General features: G+C 34.3%; 1 long non-coding RNA gene across 1 annotated transcript; it reads right to left on the bottom strand.

Annotated features, from left to right (window-relative positions):
• Positions 1 to 9,099: 9,099 nt before the first annotated feature.
• LOC132188710 (uncharacterized) lies at positions 9,100 to 9,656 on the bottom strand. The gene is made up of 2 exons (XR_009440910.1): positions 9,537 to 9,656; positions 9,100 to 9,418 (listed from the first exon to the last, which is right to left on the bottom strand). It is a non-coding gene; the product is annotated as an uncharacterized LOC132188710 (long non-coding RNA).
• Positions 9,657 to 14,111: the final 4,455 nt, after the last annotated feature.

Here is a 14,111-nt window from a genome sequence, read left to right as displayed (position 1 = left end):
TTTTTTTTTTACAAGGACGGTGCCAGTGGTTGATTTGGACTGCTACGTTAGTGGTGTGAGTAATTATAAGATAAAAATAGAGCTTCTAATATTATTTTTAAAAATTTATAAAAATTTGGACAAATTATTGAAAAGGCAACGAGATTGGCTTCCACATCAATGGATTATCGAATAGGTGGGCTTTACATCATAGCCAGCCCGAATCTAGCTAGCGTCGCCCTTTTTTAAGTTGTCCGAATTCCTATGAATTTCAGACTATCTAATAAGAGAGAATTCTCGTCCCATTTTATCCTATAATAAATTAATGTCGACTTCCTATAAAGGCCACCATATACATATAGAGAAATGAGTTCCATATATGAAGGGCATGTTTATGTTTTATTGACATTAAACATATTTAATATTTATGAGAAAAATCGCAAGAACTCATTAGCTTCAATTTTAGAGCAAAAACAAAAAAACAAAAAACAAAAAAGAATTAATAGCAAAAGATGGTTCTTCTGTCAACGATTTTATGAGATGCCAGCGCTTCAAATGCTCACTAAAACGTTGATTAAATTAACGTTAATAACTTTATAGTTGTCCTGATCAGAACTCATTCAAGATGATGACAAATGAAAACATGAATTACATCATCATAAGAAAATGCAATGATTTAATATTTTCTAAGGAGAAAATTATAACAGAATGATTGATTCGTTAGGGATATAAAGTTAAAGATTAATTAAAATGTATAGATTAAACATGATGCCGACCTCAAAATCTAAGAATGGTATTAATTTACATAATTAATCTCTATTATTTGGAAGCTTCGAAGAATATTAAACTAGTTTAGCATGATGAATTGCTCCATTAGCCGCCTGGTTGTTTGATGTTGTCAAACATAGATTAAAAAAATATATATATATTCCTATAGTTTTATTTTCAACAATTTTGCGTGGTAGCTAGGCAAAAAGAGGTGCGTTTATATTTTTATTTTATAATTGTCTACTAATATTAACGTGAAAATACCGAGTCGAGCATCCTTGTGACCCGGTTGAAATATTTGTTTTTTTTTTTTTTTTCCTAATGGAAAATAACAACAGAAATTCAAGCAAGTCCTTTCCATAGCTCCCGAGGGAATCCTTGAGATGGTGAAAGCATGAAAGAAAGCTGTTAGCATAGCTGGCTATAGCGGCCCATGGTAGGGTGTTGTGAATGCATTCGAAGGGTACTCAAAAGCTTCTTAGTTTCGGTCCAACTACTAAAAGAGTTGATGAGTCCAAGAAAAGACAGAACAAGTTGTTATGGACGCCCCTTCAAATACTGAAAGACAAAAAGTATCAAAAACAGACATGACGAGTTTTAAGTTTACTCATTTTCGATAAGTGCCTACGAGCACAAGCGAGATATAATTATTTTCTAAACTAATTTATGATGTTATGTTTAAGACCTTTATATTTATGCAATTATTTTTAATAAAGGCTTTTCAAACTCATGCATTTAATGTTCTATGCTTCTAGGTTAACAAGTTTTAACACTAATGAGTTCGGGGTGTTACAGGAAAATTATGGGTTTTAGAGAGAGAGAGAGCTAAAGTATTTTTTCCTTTTTTTTTTTGGGTTATAGCCTTATAGTCCAATAGAATAAAAAAGAAGAAGCCAGCTGTTCATGAAGAAGCTAGAGAAAAAGTTTGAGGCTGATGAACTAGGGTTTAAGGTAGTTTAGGAGGTTGGCATAAAATATTTATTCTTTGTTTCTTTCTTTCTAGCTTACTTGGTCGCCAAGGGTAATGCAAAAGTCTTCTGAATTCGTATAGATTATAAGGAAAAAGGCCAGCTGTTCTTCAAATGGAGAAAAAAGTGTACATTTTACAGCTTGATTCTAGGCTTTAAGCTTTGTTAGGTTGCTATACAATAATGCCATGTCACAAGAATCATGGAAAGGCTGATTGTTTGTGGCTCACTTTATGCAAACCAGGACTACAAAAAGTCAATTCTCTTTTGGTGACTTTAAGCAACCAGGGACCTAATAATTAAAAAAATTAAAAATTAAATTAAATTAAATTAAATTAAATTAAATTAAATTAATTAGAGACCTAATATAATTTCTTTAATTCAAGTCTCTCATTTCATTTTCAATGAATAGTCTGACTTAAGTCAATTAAACACTAAAAAATTGAATTAAACAACACAAGCATTAAAATAAATAAATAACATCACCCTTTCTGGTGTTAGCACATCCCTCCCCATTTGAGAGGATGGTCGGCCGCTCTTCGTCCTCTTGAAAGTGGTTATTAGAGTGATCCGACCACCCTCTCACTCCAAGAGGGTGGTTATTACTCTTTGACGGGTTGATTGGCTACCCTTTGAAGGGTGGTGTGATTATTCTTTAATTTTTTTTTGTTTTCATTTTGACTGTTCATTGATTTTCAATGAAAACCCTGAATCAAAAGAGTTATGGTCCCTAGTTACAATTTTAAGAGAATTAGAGTGCATCTCAATGCTGAATTTTTTTTTTTTTTTTTTCCCTAAGCAAAATGGTAGGGCCAGAGAGACTAACTATGGCTATCATACTTGACGTATGACTATAGTATCACATACCCGCTGGGCATTGCTCAGGAGTGACATAAACGAAGGGAACCACAAGCACACTCTCAAGATCAGCCGAGTCATAGCTTAATCCAGCCCCACCAGAATATCTGTGGGAACCAAAGTAGATAATACTAATCGGGTGATTTTTCATTACGGAGATTTTCGAACCCTTACCCTAATACGTGCCTAACCCTTTAGTAATTTTCTTGGATCACTGAACCACTACCACTCAAATATAGAAGCTCAAAATTCGTGATTATATGACATTCTATACAGTAAATTAAATTTATACGAGATTTTTGCAATGAAACTCAAGAGATGGTCTCTCAAAGCTTCAACAATTTTATATAATGAAGATGGACTTATTTGGGTATACCCAAATAAAATTAAGAAGATAAGTGAGGAGGTGATGAGTGCAGCATTTAGGATTAAGGATGAATAAGGCACATTCGAACGTGGGAAGTCTAAGGCATTTTTAATTGTCTGAAGTTGGTGTGACTGATCAGTGACCACCTTGTCTTTTCAATTATGGTCATGAGATGTTTGTTGGACCACCAAATCACGTGCTCTATAATAATTGCTTTTACACCTAAAACCTTCAATGGATAATAGGGATAACCATCAAAACCTTATCAACCAAATCATTTGCAAATGGGCTACTGCATGTGTAACAAATGATAATGGTTATTTATCTTTTTTCTGACTTTTATTTTTATTCAATCTTTTTAAAGTGGGTCTTACAATATAATAAATGGTTTTTTTTTTTTTAAGAAAAAAAAAATTGGATAAAAAAAAGGCAGAGAAAGTGGTCTCTACTGTGTGTGTGGGAGAGAGATTTCTTTGATCAAACTAATCATGCCAACTACCAATAATGGATATAGAAGGAATATACCAAATAAAAGCAAACTTTTTTTTCGCAAAAAGTCAAAAAAATGCTGTCTCTCTCTAGGAATACATGGACACCTATTATATCTATTATAGGCAAGTAAGTACGTGAAGTTGGTTTTTTTTTTTTTATTATTATTATTATTATTATTTTATATTATTGATCAAATAAGAAAAAGCGGGTTTAGAATTAATCCACAACAAAATCCAAAAGGTAAACGCAGTATAAATACAGTAACAAATTCTAGATCAGGTCCAAAAGGACGGCGATGGTAGAGCAGGACAGCGACAGGTGGCGCAACTGCACAGAACGGAACAAAGCACAGAAAATCCAAACAAGAACGAGCAAGAAAACAAGGAAAAAGAGAGGAGAGAAAGGAAAAGGCTCCCCCTCCCCGGAAAGACCGCGCGAGGCAGCGAAAAAGACCTCACTAAGGAGGCGGCTAGGTTTTTTTTTTTTCCCCCCTTCAGAGCCTCTCTCTCTCTAAACAAGAGAGAGAAGCAGGTTGTGGGTACGTGATGTTGGATTAGATTATGGTTCAATTGGATTGGAGAGAGTGAGTGTGGAGATCATCGTCTAAACCTCTCTTTTCATTGATTCTCAACAAATATATGCTTTTATGATTACGTCCAAATAGAACAACCACCCTAATTGTCATTCTTACATTTTTTTCAATAATGAAAAATATTGGGAATTTGGCCGGTCGGAAAATTCAATTATTGAGATGGGCCGGAATGAAAGTCTTAGAGATGAACCATGCCCAAAATCGGGCCTATTGTTTGAATAACTCATGATACGGATACTTCAGGAAGCATTGTAGGAAATCTTGGATAATCTATACAGAGAAAATCAAAGCCGTTCCAAGAATAAGCATAAATATTTGGGATAATGCCTCAATCCCCGGATCAGATCCGATGCTAACTTCCACTTCCTCCTATATAATGAGGCTTCTATCCAAGTAAACGGAGTCGACTTTGTGCAATTTAAAAGTTGTTATTATCATTCAAAAACAATTTGTTAACTTAGGCATCAAAGCTATCTTCCAGCAGCACATCTCGACAATTTCTTTTGTCTAATTTTTTCTTTCTTGTATTATTTTTTTTTAGCTCATGTATTCACCTGATGGAAAACTGTTATATATATATATATATATATATATATACTTCCAGCTTGATACTCATTCTTTTCCCATTTCTTCATCAACCAACTCACTGCTGCTAGCTGCCCTTCTCAATCTTTCTTTCTCTCTCATATATATATATATATATATATATGTGAGAGAGAAAGAAAGATTGAGAAGGGCAGCTAGCAGCAGTGAGTTGGTTGATGAAGAAATGGGAAAAGAATGAGTATCAAGCTGGAAGTGATTTCGTGAGTTGGTTGGTTACCAAGGTAGCTTGTGAGTCAAGTAGGGCAAATCACACCCAACATTCTCTCGCATAATAAATACTTATTATAATACAAGCTTCATCACCGACTACAAATAGGATACAGTTGGAGCATAAATAAGGGAAACCGCCAACACATTGGACACATGTACTTTGGCGGCTATCTAATTTATCTTAGAGAAATCATTGGTATTAATATATACTTTTTTTCATATTTTTTCCACCTCAACTTATAAATCAATTATTAAATTTATGGACCCCATAAATTTAATAATTGATTTATTAAACATGTAAAATATATATATATATATATATATATATATGAGCAAATTATTGACACCAGTTATTTCTCTTTATTTTATTTCAGTTATAAGATCCACCTTACTAATTTGACTACATGTTTCAGACCACAGAGAGTGTGAGACATGCTATGCACTATTCTCTTAACCATCTCTTTTTGCAAATCTAATAGATTCACCATTAAATTTGTAAATTCATGTGGGTCCTACAAAAATTTAATGGTAGATTTACCTATTTACTATACTAAGATAGTTGAAAGATGGTTGAGAGGAAGATGGAAATAAGGCCTAGCCACACCCCCGTTACTCAGAATGACAAATGGAAGAAGTTGTGGAGGATCTCTTCCTGCAGCCATGCATGGCTGTGTTTGGCAATGGAATGGAAAAATGGAGTGTAACGGTACTGTTGCATATTTGATTGATATGAAGAAAAAAAAAAAAAAAAAAAAGTAAGAATGTTTTGTATAAAAAACGTGAAAAAAATTATTTTGTAGTGATTTTTTTTTATTTGAATAGTAATAAAAAGTTATTAATATGATGTTAAAAATAAGAATGTTGGGGTTGATTTTGAGAATAATTTTTTGGGTTTTTGGGTCCGGTCCGGCCCGGCCCTTTGCCAAACACAGCCAATGCAAGCTGTCCCATTATTCTAAGGCTAAAAATTAGGCCACGACCTTAACTTGCTGGTGCATATCTTACTGGGAATGGGATCCTCTCCGGTCCGTTTTAGACTGAAGGAGATCCAGTTCATGGTCAGATCTCGTTATATATATATTTGATATGGCCCTTGGGGGTGGCCGGACCACCCCAAGGGCCACTGTTTGGCCTGAGGGTGGCTTTGGCCACCCCAGGCCCGAAAAATATTAAATAATATTTTATTATTTTTTAATAAGTGGGACACATGACATCTTTGTAGTCGTTGGATCTCTTTAAAGAGATCCTGGCCAAGAACTGGATCCCCTCCAGTTCAAAATGGACAGGAGAGGATCCCATTCCATCCTACTGTAGGAACAAACGACAACAGGCTATAATCCCCTGCGATAATTAAACAGAAAATGATTCATTTTTTTTCTATTTCTTCTCCCATTCTCTTATTTTTCAAAATTATTATTATTATTATTATTTTAAAACATATTATATTCATTCATTGATAAAAGTTGTGAGCCTAAAGCTCTTACAAACAGAGCAAAAAGCTTTGAAGTAAATCATAGTCGAAGCTAAAGATACAGTCATCAACAACAGACCAAATCAACCAAAACACAACATCCACTAACCTATGACTAAATATCAGGTTTAAAACTCAAATCTGCATCAAACAGACACCATCTAATGCATAGGTAGCGCTTATTCCTCGGCCTTGAGAGCAAAACTCCCAAGCCGATACTCATCCTCCTCAATTCGAAAGCCAGGATAAAGTTCACATCCACAACCCAAGGGTTTGGACCAATAATAACGGGCAGCAACCGGACGCAACAAAGCAGGAGGAGAGAGCCTTATTTCAAGCATAAATAAAACCATACAGGGAAATAAAGGGAACAAAAAAATTAATACAGGAAAAGAAATTACAGCAAAGAAAACCAAATACAGGAAAACTCAAAGGAAATACAAAACAGGAAAACAACAATACAGGGAAATAAACGCGAAAAATACTCAAAGCGGGTCACGGCTGCTGGAGGAGGCCGATCGCGAGCTGGCCGGAAACCGCCGTAGAAGGTGGCACAAAAAGCTTGGCGCGGGAGGGGCGCGTGAAAAGACCCGACAACGAGCGGTAAGCAGCGAAGTGGGCGCGGAGGAGATCGGCGGCACACACAAACAAACAGGGAGGGTGAGAGTTTGAGTGAAAACCCCCAAAAGCAGTACTCACCAAGAAAAAATACAAGCACAACAGAATAGAAAACACCAAAGATAGAAACAAGCCTAAAACAAAAACCGGGAAGCAAAGAAGGGAGGAGGGATGCAGGCAATGGGCATCCCTCCTCTCCTGAGGTGGAGGCGCTCTGGAAGGGGGCTTAAGGTTTCACAAGGCTTAGGGTTTCTCTCGTTGGTTAGTTTTTTTTTCAAAATTATTATTAAATCTATAGAGCCCATGCATAGAATACACATGAGAGAAGGATCGGTAAAAATGTATATATAGCATGTCTCTTAAACATTATTATAATTATCACAGTTATCTTTCTTTATTAAAAACTCACAGCGAAAAATAATATATATATATATATTAAAGAGGGGTTTTGGTCTTGAAAGAAACTGTAGGGAAGAGATATTAGGAAATATGTTAGGCTAAATCAATATTTCTGAGAAATATACGTTTAATGCACAATAATTCAGTATTATTTCAACGTGATGGGAACGTTGAGAGTTTGATTTGAACCTGAAGTCCAACTCTAATTCAATTTGGAGTTGGACTGTTGGTAGGATTCTTAGGGGCTGTGTTTGGCAAAGGGCCGTACCGGATCCAAAAACTCAAAAAATTCTTATCAAAATCAACTCCAACATTCTTACTTTTTACATTACATCAATCACTTTTTATTATTATTCAAATAAAAAAAAATCACTACAAAACAATTTTTTTCATTTTTTCATACAAAACATTCTTACTTTTTTCTTTCATATTAATCAAATCCGCTACAGTACCATTTTACTTCCTTTTTTCATTCCATTCCCAAACACAGCCAGAAAGTCCTAATCACACCCAGATTGAGACTCTTACTTCACTTCAACTTGAAATAGATATCATGGGATACATCTTTCCCAATTATCTAGAGGTTGAGGCCCAACTCCACCCTGCTTGATCTTAAGAGATAATGATATTTCAAACCCTCCCTATTGAGAATTGGTTGTCTAACTCTTCCAGGAAATGCTTGTCCCGGGGTTGATACTTGGTAATTGAATCTTGGTCCTGAGTAATGCTCAATCCCCAGACCTAGTTCACCTACCGTTTATTCCCAAGATAACTCACTTCCCAAAAATAAGCGTCCTCCTTGCCTCCTTTCTTGGATGAGTAGTGACAATGGAGACGCTAATATAAAATATTATTAAAAAAATTTATGAATATTAATATTAAAAAAATTATATTATAAAATAAACCGGTGTGATTGTTCACTCACGCCAGTGTCTCCATTATCATTACTTTCCTTGGATATATCAATTTCGAGAGCATTGTACAAGTAGTTCTTCGTGAGCCGGTATTAGCAATGAGGCCCATACTCTTTTGTTGGGCCAGTTGAGGAGGATTATTCCCAACAAAATAAAAATGGGGTAGAAAATATATGCTTTTTGGAGGTTTACATTAAATTCATAGAACTTACATGTGATCTCACAAATTCAATGGTAAATTTTGTTACGGTCATCTATTCTGACACAAATGAAGTACTTTTTTTTTTTTTTTTTCTGAAATAAATGAAGTACCTATTAAGTTTAAATAAAACTTTACTAACCATGAAAGGAAAAGAGATTTTTTTTCTTCTTCTAAAAAGGCCCAATTTGTAGGATGGGCTCCGTTTTACAAATTTTGGAATCGACAGAAGAAATGTTGGATGAGTCCAGTAAACTCTTCACATCTCCAGTGGGCTGGTACTATTCAGGCCCAATTGAGCATTACCTGCCGACTTAACAACTAAAAACAAGTACCAGATTGTCGGTCTTGCGTTAAAAAATTTAAAAGACATTTTTAGCATAAAAAGTTGTATTAAATAAAAATAAAAAATGTAATTCCGAACAAGCTTGTCGTCGTTTAAATCAGTGGTTTTTTTTTTTTTTTTGCATGTCCGTATGAGAGGGAGATTCGAACCTAATGACTTTCGCGGCCTCTTTGGAATAAATCAATGTTTTTAGCCCTTTTTTCTATGTACATGAGAGAGAAAAAAAAAAAAAAATGGAAGATAGAGGGCCAAAGCATTGCAGTATTAATTAAATCATTTAAAAAAAAAAAGAAAAAAAACTTAACAAAAATAGTAATAAGGTGATTTATATATATATACCATGATAAAGTAGAGCATGGTCTGTTCTCAAAATCTCCGCCAGTACACTAGAAGCGGCCAAATACATGCCTTTTTCCAAACTCTCCTACCAGAAGCAAGTCAAGATGTTGACGAGAAAGTGGAACAGATGGTTTTCTGGGTGGAGAAATTCAGGGCGAACCAGTCTCTCCATGTTGGGATTTCGCGGAAGAAGACGGCTGTAATACAGTATGCTGGTCACCGACACCGCCGGTTCATCCACTAGCGGTATCACCAACCTCGCCAGTGATCGAAGCATCATTGGGAAAAACATCTGCATGCAATAAAAATCATTAACACCCAGAAACAAACACGTCTTAGGATTCTTCTGTCTCTGTTTCTCATGCACGTGGACAGAAACAGAGAGAAACAGAGAGGGAGAGAGAGCATACCATGGCTAGTAGCTATGGATAGTTTTTGTTTTTTGGGTTGGAAATAATGAGCTTCTTTTTTCTTCCTGATAAATAAAAAAAGGGAAAAAAGGATTTTCAGAATGCTGGTAACTGTCAATCTTAAGCTGTTGTTCTTCAGAGCTACCTACCTAACCTTCAATGGAAGAATTGCAAAATTCAGGGGAGAGAGAGAGAGAGAGAGAGAAAGACTGGGAGATGAAGGCGTTGTTGTTGGGCCCCAACAATGGGCCTATCGGAGAACTTGTACTTTTGATTTTCGGCCGCCCCCCAAAGCACGTAGACAAAATAAGGGAAAAATAGGTACAAGAAAATTGGACGAAATCTAGAGAATTAATATATGTTGTGTGCTTCCCCTTATAATTAATTACTTATTACATCTTTCCTATTAAATTACAGGAAATCTAGAAAATATATGTATATATTTTTGTTACTTTTTGAACAAGAAAGTTACTTTTTTTTTTTTTTTGAAGAACAAGAAAGTTACTTGTTTGACAAGATACACCGACTGAAATCTCTTTAAAATGACGCATTAAAACAACTCAATGTTGAGTTGAAAATTTTATAATGATTTTGGTGGGTTTCTGTTGCCCTAATTAGGTCTAAAAAATCACTTCAAAAAAAAAAAAAAAAAATTAATTAATTGTACAAAATCTGGGGGTAAACTGTGGGGAGGGTGAATGGCAATAAGACACAAGCCCACAGAAAGCAAGAAAATATGGTACCATTGACTGGAGTTGATAGGGTAAAAGTAAACGCCATAGTCAAAGCACAGTGACAAAATTCTTTCAAGCGCATTAATTGGCAAAAAGGATGGAGCTTCAGGATTTTTTTTTTTTTTTTTTTTTTTAGTTAAAAATTGTACGGTATAAATGATTAAATTTTTTTTTATTAGTTTAAATTTTTAGAATAAGTAATGATTTTATATGGTATTAAAGTCACAGGTCCTGATTTTGAAGCCTAATTACATCAATTCACCTCTTATTTAAATTAAATATTTCATATGTTGGTCTTCCCTTATTAAAATGGAGTTTGAACCCACACATGAAGGAGAGTGTTAAAGTATAAATTAAATGATTAAATTTACCTTTTCGTATTACTTCAAGCTTTTAGAACAAGTGGTGATTTAACAATTGGTACCTAGACATGGGTCTCTACCAATCATCTCACAGTAGATTTGGGCAATCTCAACTGTAAAAGAAATAGGAGAAATACAGAAAACGAAATTGCTCTTAAGGTGTGTTTGCTCCCACCAAATATGGTATACAAGAGGGTAACAACAAATATTCCTCCAAGATACAATAGAGCCCATAAAACTCATGTATTTAATTGCTACACAAAACGAAATTAAACCCAAAAATACCTTCGAATTTTTCATCCAATCAAGAGACAAAACTCTGATAATATTAAAATAAATTATCCACTCAACTGCTCAAATAATTTCAAACTTAATTCTGACTGTTACTATTTAATCTCAACCATTAAACCTTATAGTTCAATAAATCAACCACTGGATCTACCTAGAAGCATCCTACGATCTTGACGATCTTGACCGTGCGTTAAGTGCTAGTGTATACTAGTGTACACACAAGCTTTTTTAATAGTTTAAAGTTTGTTAAGCCTTATAAATGCCAACTTCACTTTCTCTCTTTTTAATATGGGACTCTTTTCATTCAATGCTCTTTAAAACCTTCTATTTTAAAATATAGACACAAAATAATATTTAATAACTATTAATTTTGAAAATATTTTTACAACAATTTATAAGCTAAACAATATAGTAGTAATGTACACATAAGAGTGGGCAACGATCAAGGTTTGAAAATATCTCACATTGGCTCTTAGAATTTATTCTCACCTTTAGAAAAATTTTCATCTCTATAAAATTGTGCATGCTCCACAAATTCATAAGAATTTAATTACTATTAGTCAGTTTACCCGAGACAGTCAAGTTTTTGATTGAGTTTGTTTTCTACTCTTTTTCTATCAAGGATCCAATATCGAGGAATACACTGATTAGCAACATGATTATAAGTGATCTGTTGCTGAAATAATTGTTATGAAATTTATTTTATTTTTTTAGAATCGGTAAGATATGGAAAATAAGAAGAACATAAAAAATAAACAATCACAAAACATAAATATTTACACTGTTCATCATTAGTAGTCTATTTGGAATTGTATTTGAGAGCTTAAAAAGTACTTTTAATACCTAAAAAGTTGTGCTAAACAAAAGCTATTATGTTTGGTAGAAGCACTTGTTGTATTTTTGTATATTATGCTTCACTATGTTGGTATGAACTTGTTTAGAGCCTAAGGTGTAGTTGTAACTGTTGGAAATAATTTTGAATGGTGCACAAATTCTCATTGATATAAAATAATACCATTATGAAAATTAACAATAAAAATAAATACATTACAAGAGATGAAAAATAAAGTATGGAAAGATCTCACAATACTATAGAATCACGCAAGAACGTTGTCCTTAAAGGTTAATTCGTGTCTCCCGGAGTGTATAACTCGGTGCGATCGGATCTTTTAATACGCAACCTCCCAAGATTAGACTATAGCGTCTAACTTCGTTAAGGACGCACTTCCAATAACGAAAACTAATAGAACAACCCTTTGATCTTCTTGATGAAAAAACCACATAGAAAAAATACAAAGAATAGAAGACAATAGGTAGACATTGCCCCTTATTCTATGCAGCTATAATGTATATATATCTAAATAATCAAATCAGGAAAAATATATATGAATATATTTTTACAGTGTTCTTTGGTGGCTATTGATTCATGCTATTAAATTGTCGCATGAATATACAAGATCTTGTAACTGTCATGAATTAGAAGAAACAAAATTGTCATGAAAATATTTAATGACCAACGGTCATATATAACATAAATCAATATGTGACTTGTAAGAAAACCTTTAATGATAATCGGTTTGTAAAATAAGTTTAATGACCCAACGGTCAAAGCCATGAAACAAATTAGAGTAGAGTTTTGTTCTTCTTCATTAAAACTCATAGAAAAAAAAATTAATATCAAAGGGGAAAATGTTTGAAGCAATTTTAACGACCACCAAATAAAAAAGTGTTTGTAATAGTACAACAATCTCCCACATGTTACAAACACTAAAAAAATTGAGATTAAAAGCATGCATCGATGTGGTACCCGAAAGTTTTAACCGCATCTAGAATAAATAAGTAGGAACTTAATGAATCGTGGTAGGGTTAAATTCTTTTAACCAAATTCACAAGTTGACCAAACATATCACCCACATAACTTTCTCCAAACAATAAAATCAAATCAAGAAAATTGGGTTGTTCTATAGCGGGTTAGTGCCTTATACAGGCCATGCGCCTCTGGATTTCATGAGTGTTCTAGAGACTTACCAAAGTCTCATAGGAAGCGGCACCACCCCCACACTCACATAGGTGGCGTCCATCAAGAATGTGTGCAGAGAACATCACATCCCAACAAGTAGGGACGATGGACCCCTTAAGAGTTTTTAAACTCATCCTTACTCACTCTGCATCTTTTGTTGTTACACTATAAAATGGATTTCATGAGCGCTCTAGAGACCTACCCAAGTCTCATAGGAGATAGCACTTCCACACTCATATAGGTGGTATCTATCAAGAGTATGTGCAGGGAACACCCCATCCCAATAGGTAGGGACTATGGATCCATTAAGAGCTTTAAGCTCATCATTAATCACTATGTATCTTGTACTGTCTTACATCATTGGGATGGACTCATAACTAATATTCTCAACAAGATAGTTAATAAACATAAATTGACAGTACCATACCGTGATCACATGTGACTTCGTTTCCCATTAAACCTCATTCATGGGATCTCCAATCACAAAGGTTGGGTATCAATCACAGTATCATAATTTAGGTATCAGTCATATCCCCCTCGATGCTCTTCTCACTAGCCTTCTTGCTAGTGGCTTGGTCAAAGAATCTGCAGAATTCTTTATGACCTCACAAAGTCCATGGACATATACCGGTCTCAATAAGCTGCCTCATAATATTGTGCACTTTCTCATTATAAATTCTTTGCTCGAGCTTTGGTAGCATGAATATCACAATAAACATATAGATCTAGCTATGTTAGCATATAAAAGGAAAATTAAATAAATTAACCAATAGGTTCTTTAGCCATTCATCTTCAATTCATGTCTTCTCCAAGGTAATTAACTCTGACTCCATAGTAAACTTTGCTATGCAAGTCTTTTTGAGGACTTTCAAGAGATAGCTCATCCAGCCAGAGTAAACACATAATAGCCATTAGTATGATTTGCTCATCTAAATCAATAATACAGTTGCATTCCTTTCAATATAGCAGGATAATCACAATAAGACAAACCAAAATTAATTGTGCCTTTTGAAAATCTCAACAATTTAGAGATAGCATCACAATGGCTCAATACCATGATTATGAGTATATATACTCATTTACTAACAGTATATGTAATACCAAGGCATATATAGTTTGTCGAAACATCAAGCTACCAATGATTTGTGCATATTTTTCTTGCAAAAAC

Source organism: Corylus avellana, chromosome ca7 (assembly GCF_901000735.1).
Source record: "Corylus avellana chromosome ca7, CavTom2PMs-1.0".
In the NCBI taxonomy this organism is placed as follows: Eukaryota; Viridiplantae; Streptophyta; class Magnoliopsida; order Fagales; family Betulaceae; genus Corylus; species Corylus avellana.
This window is presented reverse-complemented; position numbering and strand designations above follow the sequence as displayed.